The sequence below is a fragment of the Zea mays genome, chromosome 10 (genome assembly GCF_902167145.1).
Source record: "Zea mays cultivar B73 chromosome 10, Zm-B73-REFERENCE-NAM-5.0, whole genome shotgun sequence".
Classification (NCBI taxonomy): domain Eukaryota; kingdom Viridiplantae; phylum Streptophyta; class Magnoliopsida; order Poales; family Poaceae; genus Zea; species Zea mays.
The window spans coordinates 99,547,854-99,559,095 of NC_050105.1; positions in this window are offsets into that span (position 1 = coordinate 99,547,854).

Sequence of the window (11,242 nt, forward strand, 5' to 3'; positions counted from 1 at the left end):
CCAGCATAGCTGGGATATACGCGGGTCTAATGACCGCTTGAACAGGGTCTTCGAGTTGAACCGTCTGCCGTACCGCGGTTATCCCGGGCAAGACGATGTGGATCGTCGCGGGAAAAAACCGGCGACGGAGACTGAAGACGACCCCGCGCCGGCGGCCGCCCCATCCTCTAAGAAGAGGAAGCTAGGTATTTCTACGGGAGGACTGGGGGTTTCCGATGGTTTTGCTAGGGAATTGATGAGGACATGCGCGGCCCCAGGGGGAAGGATGTCTTCGCCCGAGCTTCGGGAGTCTTCGGCGCGGATGCTGAGGGTTACCAGGGGTTGGTGGCCTAAGAATGTTCCTATCCCTCGCGCGGCTGGCGAAGACTTTTTTACATCTCGCATGGTTCATGATTGGAGAGTGTTTCCTTATGGGCGGAATATTGCTGCTGTTGTGTCGGCAGTGATGGACAAGGATCGTCAGGGAGCTGCGCAGAAGCGCCAGGCGATCGTCAGGCTGCATGAGGCCAGGCCAAAGAGGTCGCGGGGGACCGCGAAGGCTGCTGCCCCCGGCGGAAGCCAGCCGACGCTGGCGGTGAAGTCGGCCGCCCCTGGGTCCAGCAGGGTGTCGGAGGCTGTGAAGGCGGCCGCCGCCGGCGGTACCAAGTCTGTCCCGGCCGGCGCCGCGAAGGCCCGAGAGCTGCCTCCATCGGGTAAGCGCGTTGCTGACTTCGCCACCGACATTAGCGTGGACGATTATCTTGTTGGTAAGTCGTTAGCTCGAGTTTTTTTTTAAATCTGTTGATACGTTGCAGGGTCGGGCGAAGGCCAACTTGTTGTTGTTCCGCCTGCCGTGGCTACCGCGGCGGCTGCCGTGGTGCCCAGGGCGAAGGGTAGTGCTCTTGGTGCCGGTGGTGAGATTCCGGCACTCACTACCGTCAGGGACGAGGCGGGCGCTGTGTCCCGCCGGCTGAAGGAGGCATTAAGTCAGGTAAGTTGAGCTGGACTTCGGGTTTTACCAGCTTCGTTGGGGTTGTGGTCTTATGTGTGTCTTGTAGGCGGCTGACTTCGCAGACCGCGCGGCGTCGGGGGCCCTTACGACGGTTGTTTTTGTCGAAGTCGAGAGACTTCGGGCGCAACATGCTGACGCCGTCCGGGAAAAGTCGGCCGCCGACAGCAAGTGCTGCAAGTTGGCGGATAAGGTGGCCGCGCTGGAGGGTGAGAGGACTGACCTCCGGCGCCAACTGGCGGAGGAGAGGAAGGAGGCTAATGAGGCCATCGCCAAGGCGCAGTCTGCGCAGGCGGAGGCCAATTTGGCGCGGGCGGAGGGCAGTCTTGCCAGACAGCGCGCCGAGGAATTGGAGGAGCGGCTCAACGCTCTGCAGACCCGTGTGGAGAGGGTCGAGGCTTCGACGCGCTCGGAGGCTGAGCGGACACACAAACAGCTTATGGACTCATACCATGAGCTGGGCGCGCGGACCGCTGACTTCGAAGTGCCAGATCGAGAGCCCGGACTTCGCTGCCTCGAGTGGCTGCAGGGGGAGTTGCTGGCGCTCCCCACCATCGTGGAGGGGTTTATGTCCTATGCCTCCCTGGTCACCTGCGAAGGGGCGATGAACGCGCTGTCCCGCGAAGGGTGCCGGCACTATGAGGTCTTCGACCAAGCTGATGAGGATTTCGAGCGTGAGATTTACAAGGTCGAGGACCCTGTGGTGAAGGAATCCGCGGGAGCCCTCTTCGACCGGATGTGGGGCCCTCACGGTCGGGAGGTGGTCAGGGAGCGGTCCGAGACGGCGAGGGGTCAGGTAATGTTTGACTTTTGTTTGGTGTTATTGAATGTGGGTTATATGTGGGTTTGCTGAATCTGTGTGCTGTGTCTCAGGCGGCGCGTAACGAGAAGGTGGAGGACTTCGGGGCTTTGAACAGCGCGCAACCTGATTCGGAGTCGAACCCGGTGGCGGCTGTGACCGAGGCCGCCCCGACACCGCCCCCAGAAACCGTCGAAGGCACCCCTGAAGCCCCCGCATCCACTGCGGCCGGCAGTGGCTCGTCGCCAACTGCTGCGCCGAGGGCTGAGGATCATGTGAAGATGGTGGCAGAGCCGGCAGCGGAGGATCCCGCGACGGCTGGGTCTTCGCAGGTGGCTTAGTGGGTGTGGGTAGTTAGGGAATTTTGCATATGTTGTTGAACCTTGGTTGCTGCGCAGGTTCAAGATTTTGGGCCTGCGCACGCAACCGCTACTGCTAATTTTTTGGCGGCTTCGACCGTGGATGATGGGAACGAATTGGATGAATCTGCGTCTAAGTTTTCTGATTTTGGTGACTCTGGGACTTCGGTTGAGTGGACTGAAGAGTCGTCGGATGAGGACTTGGATTACTTTGCGGCCTTGGATGTGGCAGCGGCGGAGGCTTCGCCGCGTGCTGTGGATGCTGAAGTTGTGCCTGGTCCAAGTGTTGGGCGCAGGCGGCGAAGGGCGGTTGCGAAGCGTAGAGTGAGTGAGGCGGACGACGGTCCGCTTCGTGTGGGCAGGGTTGGCAGGCAGGAGCTATTGTCCTTGCCGGCCGCTGCGAGTGCAGGTGAGGAAGAGCTGCAAAGTCTTTTTGCAGGTGAGGAGGTGAGGATAATGCTATTTAACTATAGGGAGATGGGAATTATTCCGAAGGTTGAGCTGATGTAAAGTGTGATGCCCTCGCTTGTACATATACAATGGCTTGTATGATGAGGTTTGTGTGCCTTCGCACATTCGGCTATGCTCACGAAGGCGTTGCGTACTTGGTCTGGTGTATTTGTTATGTCGGTCTGGCGCGTATGTAGTCGGTCTTTGCGCGGACAGTTTGGTGTAGTCTTTTTTGCACTTGTTGTGCCTGGTCCGGCTGCACCCTTTGGCAATTTTTGCACAGATAGTCTTCGCGGAAGAATTTGATTTTTCGCACTTGTTGTGCTAGTCCGGCTGCACCCTTAGGCGACTTTTGCGCGGATAGTCTTCGCGGAAGACTTCGATTTTTCGCACTTGTTGTGCCAGTCCGGCTGCACCCTTGGGCGACTTTCGCACGGATAGTCTTCGCGGAAGACTTCGATTTTTCGCACTTGTTGTGCCAGTCCGGCTGCACCCTTAGGCGACTTTTGCACGGATAGTCTTCGCGGAAGACTTCAATTTTTTGCACTTGTTGTGCCAGTTCGGCTGCACCCTTAGGCGACTTTTGCACGGATAGTCTTCGCGGAAGACTTCGATTTTTCGCACTTGTTGTGCCAGTCCGGCTGCACCCTTAGGCGACTTTTGCACGGATAGTCTTCGCGGAAGACTTCGATTTTTCGCACTTGTTGTGCCAGTCCGGCTGCACCCTTAGGCGACTTTTGCACGGATAGTCTTCGCGGAAGACTTCGATTTTTCGCACTTGTTGTGCCAGTCCGGCTGCACCCTTAAGCGACTTTTGCACGGATAGTCTTCGCGGAAGACTTCGATTTTTCACACTTGTTGTGCCAGTCCAGCTGCACCCTTAGGCGACTTTTGCGCGGAGTGTCGCACACGAGGGTAGCTAGCGCTCGGCCTCGCGGTGACTTTGTATTGGTTGAATGTGGGAGACCGTCGGCGCGGTCTTTTTTCGACGTAGATTTTTGCGGGGGATTTTTCACTTGTATATTACATGACTCCGCCTCGTTAAAAACCTCACCCCCCGGGAGGAAAAGAGTGCGGGCCAGAATAAAATTGTTTTTGCAAATTACAAGGGCGACCTGGCCCTGATGAGTCAAACAAAAAATTTGCGGAGATTATCGATGTTCCAGGAATGCTCCAAGTCTTCGCCGTTTGGCGTTGCGAGCCTGTATGCGCTGGGGGAGGCCTTCGTCTTGACAATGAAAGGGCCCTCCCAGCTGGGCTCCAGCTTGCCCCTGGACTCTGTCCGAGCTGTTCGGACGAGTACGAGGTCCCCTTCGCTGAATTCCCGCGGGATGACTGCGAGGTCGCGCCATGCTTTTGTCTGGGCTTGGTATTTATTTAGAGCCTGTAGAGCGAAGACGCGGTCTCCGTCGATAAGATCCTTCGAAGTGGGTTCGTCCACGTCGGGGACAGCTGACGCAACTGTTCGCGGGGACCCATGCTTTATTTCTTGTGGGGTCATGGCCTCCGATCCATATAGAAGGCGGAAAGGGGTGAACCCAGTCGCCCTGCACTCAGTCGTGTTTAGCGCCGAGACCGCTTCAGGTAACAAGTCGGCCCACCTACCCTTTTTCGTCGAGGAGCATTTTCTTGACAACTGTGAAATTTTTCCATTGGCGCGTTCCACAACTCCGTTGGACTGCGGGTGATATACTGAGGCGAAGGCAAGCTTGGTGCCAATGGAGAAGCAGAAATCCTTGAAGTCTTGGCTGTCAAACTGCTTGCCGTTGTCAACTGTGAGTTCGGACGGTACTCCGAAGCGGCAAACAATGTTTTGCCAAAAGAATTTCTGTGCAGTCTTTGATGTTATTGTGGAAACCGCCCTCGCCTCGATCCATTTGGTAAAGTACTCGACAGCGACGAAGGTGAACTTGAGGTTCCCCTTAGCCGTGGGCAGGGGCCCGACTATGTCCAGGCCCCAGCGCTGGAGAGGCCATGTGTGGGCGATCAGTTTTGTGAATTGCGAGGGGCTGCCTGATCGAGGAGAAAACTTCTGGCAGGCTTCGCAGGACCTTGTGACCCGATTTGCGGCGCAGATCATTGCAGGCCAGTAGAAACCTTGGCGGATCACCTTTGCGGCTAGGGCCCTTGGCCCTACGTGAGAGCCGCAAGTACCACTGTGGACTTCGCGTAGTATTTGGACGCCTTCGGTCTCGGTGACACATTTAAGCATTGCCTGGCTGACCCCCTTCTTGTAGAGTTGGCCCTCAATCAGTGCGAAGTCTCGGCTTTGATGTTTGAGGCGCTTGGCCTCGTTGATGTCGGTTGGGTGGTAGTACCCCTGTAGGAACAGGGTTATTGGTGCCCGCCAGTCTTCGGTCATAATAAGGTTGACTATGCGTTGGCCCCCGCTGGCGTGCCGATAACATGGTAGAACACATCGGAGGGCAGGGACTCGCCTCTAGCAGCAGCCTTGGCCAATGCGTCGGCTTCTTCATTCTTGGCCCAGTCCACATGCTGCAAGGTGAATCCCTTAAATTGTCTCTCGAGACTTCGGATGGCCGCGAGGTATTGCATAAGTGCGGGGTCCTTTGCTGCATAGTCTTTCTCGACTTGGCCGGCGACTACCTTGGAGTCTGTTCTGACAATGCAGGTGGTAACACCGAGGGCCCTCAGCTTGCGGAGGCCGAGGATGACGACTTCATATTCTGCTATGTTGTTTGTGCATCTGTCAAATTCCAGAGCGAAGCTGAGGCGTGCCGCGTATCTGTGCTTGACCCCGGCGGGTGAGGTGATGACTGCAGCGGCGCCTGCCCCCGCATGGCACCATGCGCCGTCGCAGTGGATCGTCCAAACCTTCTCTGCGGACGGGTCCGGCTGTGTTATTGGCCCAGTCCAGTCGACGACGAAGTCTGCCAGAACTTGTGACTTGATGGCTGTCCTGGGCTCGAAATTGATGTGGTAGCCGGGGAGTTCGGCCGCCCACTTGGCAATCCTGACCGATGCCTCCGGGTTTCTGAACAATTCACCTAGTCCCCTATCTGAGGTGACCCGGACCTTGAATGCTTCAAAATAATGGCGCAATTTGCGCAAAGACATAACAACTGCATAGGCAATCTTCTCCAGTTCCGTCATGTTACATTTGGATGGTGTTAGCACTTCGGAGACGTAATAAACTGGGCACTGCCTGATCACGCCCTCAACTGTCTGCTCCTGCACCAGTGCCGCGCTGACCGCATGCGGCGAAGCCGCAACATAGAGCAACAGGGGTAGCGAAGAGTTGGGGCTTGTAAGGACTGCCAGCTCCGACAGGTACTGTTTTAATGAGGCAAAGGCCGCTGCCTGCTCTGGTCCCCAAGCGAAGTCTTTTGCGCCACGGAGAGTTTTGAGGAAGGGGAGACTTCGCTCAGCGGATTTGGAGATGAATCTGTTGAGGGCGGCCAATCTGCCCGTCAGGCGCTGGACGTCTCTGGCTGACTGCGGGGGCGTCATGTTGATGATGGCCTAAATTTTGGTTGGGTTGTCCTCGATGCCGCGGTGTGATACTAGGTAGCCCAATATTTTCCCCTAGCGAATGCCGAAGACGCACTTTTCGGGGTTCAGGCGAAGTCGTGCGTCCCGCATGCTCGCGAATGTCTCGGTGAGGTCAGCAAGATGGTCCTCCTTGCTCCTGCTGGCGACGACGATGTCGTCCACATATGTGAATATATTTCTGCCGACTTGCCCCTCAAGCACTGTTTTGGTAAGCTGGGAGAAGGTGGACCCGACGTTCTTGAGTCCCTTCGGCATTCTGATGAAGCAATATGTGCCGAAGGGTGTTATGAAGCTGGTGCTGGCCTTGTCTTCCTCCTTCATATATATTTGATGGTAACCGGAGAAGCAGTCGAGGAGTGACATGACTTCGCACCCGGCCGCGCTATCGACTATTTTTGTCGATCCGAGGCAGCAGGAAGTTGTCCTTTGGGCAGGTCTTGTTGAGACTGGTGAAGTCGATGCACATTCGCCACTTGCCGCTCTTTTTCTGCACCATCACAACGTTGGAGAGCCACGTGGGGTAAGCCACTGGCTCGATAAATTTGGCTTCCAGGAGGCGATGTACCTCGGCCTTGGCGGCTTTTGTCTTCTCGTCGGACATTTTGCGGAGCCGCTGTTTTTTCGGTCTCACCGAAGGGTCGATTCCCAAGCCGTGCTCAATTATGGATCGGCTGACCCCGACCAGGTCGAGGGCGGACCAGGCGAAGACGTCTTTGTTCTTGGACAAGCAGCAGAGGAGTTTCTCCTTGTCATGCGAAGTGAGGTCTTCGCTGATGGTGACTGTCTGCTTGGGCGTGGCCTGGTCGAGGGGAACAGTCTTGGTCCCGTCATTGCTCTGCAGCTGTGCCTTGTCGTGTTCTTTGTCGGTTGGGCTGGCGGACGCAGGGACCTCGCGCTGGGCCGTGAGGCAGTGCACATTTCTTTGCCCGGGGACGAAGTCCCGCTCTATGTTGCGCGCAGTCTGCTGATTGTCGTAGACCGTGATGGCGCCTGACGGACCTGGTATCTTCATGCACAGGTACAGTCCGTGAATGGCTGGCTCAAACTTGTTGATGGAGCCCCGGCCCATGATGGCGTTGTACGGATACACCATATCGACGATATCAAAGGTTATTTGCTCACTTCGGGCATTGGGTGCTACACCGAAGGAGAGAGGCAGTTCTATTTTGCCGACAGGAAAGGTGCCCTTGCCGCCGAAGCCATACAACGGGTTGTCCGAAGGCTTGAGCAGGCTGTGGCTTATGCCCATGCGGTCGAAGGCATGGAGGAAAATGATGTCTGCTTGACTGCCATTGTCGACTAGGACTTTGTGCAGGTCCCATCCTGCCACGCTGCAGTTGATAACCATGGCGTCGATGTGGGGGGTGCTGCGCAGGTCGACGTCTCGGGCGTCGAAGGTTAGCGGTACGTGGGACCACTTCATCTGCACGACTGGGCCGGTAATGGCGACGTGGTTGATGCTGCGGTAGTGGTCCCGCTTTTGCCGCTTTGTGTCGAAGTCGGTGCTGGACCCCCCAGTGATCATATGAATGACTCCGCGATACGTCTGATCGGCGAAGTCTTCTTGTTTTGGGGTGTGGGGGTGGGGGATGTTTTGTTGTTGCTGGTGTGGAGGTGGGGGTGGGGGAGGTACGATTTGTACTTCCTGGTGGTGTTGGTATGCGTGGTGCAGTGGATGCGAGGCGGGGGCGTGGATGTATGGTGGAGGGGGTTGCTGATAAGTGTGCGCGACAACTCTAGGGTTGTCGGCTGGCTGCGCCCGTGCCATCCTGTCTCTGGTGGCCTTTGTCTCTGGGCAGTCTCTGGTTTGGTGGGCGCAGTCTTCGCCGTGAAAAGACAGTAGATTCGGCACGGCGGCTGTGCACGTCCCCGACCCCTACCGCGAGTTCCATTTCCGCGGCCCTAGGGAGGGATATTCCTGGCGGCGAGGGGCGTCACCAGCGGGGTGCTGGTTGGTGATGTTGTGCACCTGCTGCTGATTGCGGCCGTCTCGACCGGAGTCTGGCTGCGGAGTTCTCGTCCACGTGCGGCTGGACTGTGGAGCATCTTTGGGTTTCCTCTGAGACTCAACCTTGCGCTGGTGGAGCTCTTCGGATTTGGCGTATTTTTCAAATAGCTGATATAATTCCTGGAGGTTCTTGGGCGGATCTCTGATGCAGTGGCTATAAAGGACGCCGGCGCGAAGGCCACTGATGGCGTAGTGGATGGCGATCTGGTCATCGAATGAGGGCAGCTATGACTTGAGTGTTAGAAACTTGCGGTAATACTCCCGCAGAGTCTCTTTTTCCAACTGCTTGCAGAGTGAGAGTTCGGCCAAGGCGTCGGTGTCTGGGCGGTACCCTTGGAAGTTGAGCAGGAATTTATCCTGGAGGCTTCTCCAGGAGTCAATGGACAGCGGGGGCAACCTGGTGAACCAGGTGAGAGCTGGGCCCTCGAGGGCGATGATGAAAGACTTGGCCATCGTGGCGTCATCCCCTCCGGAAGATGCAACGGCGACCTGATAACTCATGATGTACTGCGCTGGGTCAGTGCTGCCGTTGTACTTGGGATAGGTCCCTGCCCGGAAGTTGGCAGGCCAGGGTGTCACTTGCAGGTGTGGCGCCAGGGGACTTCGCTCGTCGAGGTAGTTGACCCCCTGGAATGGCGCGACGTGTGGGAAGGCGTGGTCGCACTGGGGGAAGTGTAGGTCTTCCATTTGCGCGCGCTGCTGCAGGGGTGGCCCGTGCTGCAGGTCGAGGTGGCCTTCGCGTATGTCCTCCAGTTGTGCGCGCTGTTTGCAGGGGTGGCCCGTGCTGCAGGCCGAGGTGGCCTTCCCGCTGCATCAGCGCGATCTCCTGCTCGAGGTCCTGGGCCTTCTGCTCTTCGTCGCGTATCATTTGCCGCACCTTGGCTAGTGCAGACACACGTTGGCGCTTGGCCTCCAGTATCTCTTTTTGCCTCTGGAGATTGCGGTTCTTGATGCGCAAGGCGCGCAGCTGTAGCTGTTCTTCCGCTGAGACGCCGAGGACTTCGCCGTCCTCGGTGAGGTCCGCGCCCTCCGGTGGGGCGAAGCCTAGGGGAGGTTGCGGTTGTCCTTCAGGGCCGCAGGTGCGGAGTGCGTCGTCTTCAGTAGCCTCTTGGTGGGTGGAGTGGGTGAGAGCGAGGGCCTTGCCCTTTTTTGCGGCCAGCAGTGCTGCCTTCGCAGCCTCGTCAGCCTTCGAGCTAGCTTTCTTGGGTGCCATCGCGGGTGGTTTTTTCGTAGCACGAACGGTGGGCGCCAAATGTTGGAACTTGCTCTTCGATGCAAGGTGATCCAGCGGGGGTGAGAAGTGACGTAAACAGGATTTTCTCGCGAGATGGCAGTAGTTCTGTTAACCTAGCCTCTCAAGGACATTGTGCGGGGGTATTTATAGGTATCCGGGTGCCCAGCGACCCGTGTTAAGGACGCATGTGCCCTCAGACACCTAGGTTATCCCCGGAATATTCTCATAAAGCGGGGTTACAGACCGTAATTACAGGGAGGTCTTTACAAATTAGGCCTGTAACGCGCAACGGCCACGTGGGGCCTGTAACAATGGGCCAGATCGCACGCGGGCCTCCATTCTGGACGAGGTCGCAGGATGAGACGACCTTGTCGCGGGTCTTCGTCCGGCGGCGTATGAGACGAAGGGTAAGTATGCCCGTTGTCTTGTCACCGCTGGTGCAGCGAGTACGGCGAAGGCCTCGAGCGAAGGGTGGCGTCTTCGCCTTCGCCCCAACAGGCAATTCAACCACCAAAATCATTTAGGAAAAGGTGTAAGCCTATTTCCCTTTCAGATTCTAATGGCTTCCAAACGGGATACAGGGGCAAAGGTTTCTAGCAAAACCCTTGGGCATCCAACCTCGCCTTGTTCGTACTACCATCCCATCCACACTCTATTTGTTTTTGAAAACCCATTTGGTATCAATTTGATGATAGTTCAAAGGAGGTGGCACCAAAACCCAAACCTATTTTTTTTAAAAAATTCGAGCTCCTCATGCATAGCATTGACCTAGTTAGTATCAGACAAAGAGTGTCCAACGTACCGGGCCTCAAAAGAGACAACAAAAGATGAGTGAGCAAAGAAGCTTGTGCCGAGTGTATTCTATGGACACTCAACAAAGTTTATTTGTTTTTTTCTTATCTCCCAATTTGACAATCTCTACTACTTATTAAGGCTGTAAAGGTAGCCTGCCATTCCTTGTTCTACCACCATTCCCTGATCTGTCATTCTCATTCCTTGTTCTCCCTTTCTCATTCCGCCCTCCCCGCACAACCCATTCCTATGTTCTACCACCATTTTGTTCTGTCATTCTCATGCCTTGTTCTGTCATTCTCATTCCTTGTTCTATCTTTCCCATTCACCCTCCCCGCAAAGCCCATTCCCAATCCCATTCCCCTGTACGGCCCATGTCTAGCTAAAATTAAAAAACACAAGCATGGTCCAAGGGGATTCAGACCCATGATCCCTCAAGCAATACGCAGTAGCTACCGCTACACCACATGTGTGTTTTGTCTACATCTATGACAGAAAAACATCTACTACATCTCTCGCCAAGCCCACCTGCTACCCTTGCACAATGCGTAGTAGTAGATAAGTATCACCGAGATTTTTGAATTATATTTTTAGATGGAGGGATTAGTATTTAAAGAAGAGCCTTGCATGCAATTTCTTTTGTTTAAATAATGTTTTCCACTTAAATTCCTTTTTTTAAATGCGTGGCATTTATTCTCAGTAATATTTTCCATGGATCTGACTTGTGAGTCATTTTCATAAACCAACGCCAAGGATGAATCCATGTTTCTTATTTGGAAACCCTGAACAAACACCACTAGCAGGAGGCACTCGTATTGGCGTCGCTCATCGATGACGTGAAGAAGCTTGGCGACTGCAATTTCGACCTCTGGAAGCAGTCTCACGTGACCGCATGCGCCGCTGTGTACAACAAGCTCCGGCGCAGCCGCCGGTTGGACGCGGTCCAGAGCGGCTGCACCGCGCTGTCCATCATCAAGCAGGGGGACCTCATGGTCGTCGCCAACATCGGCGACTCTCGGGATGTTCTGAGCGCCGCATTCGACGACAGCGCCATCACGCCGTCCAGCTCATCGTCTACCTGAAGCCCAACCTGCCACGT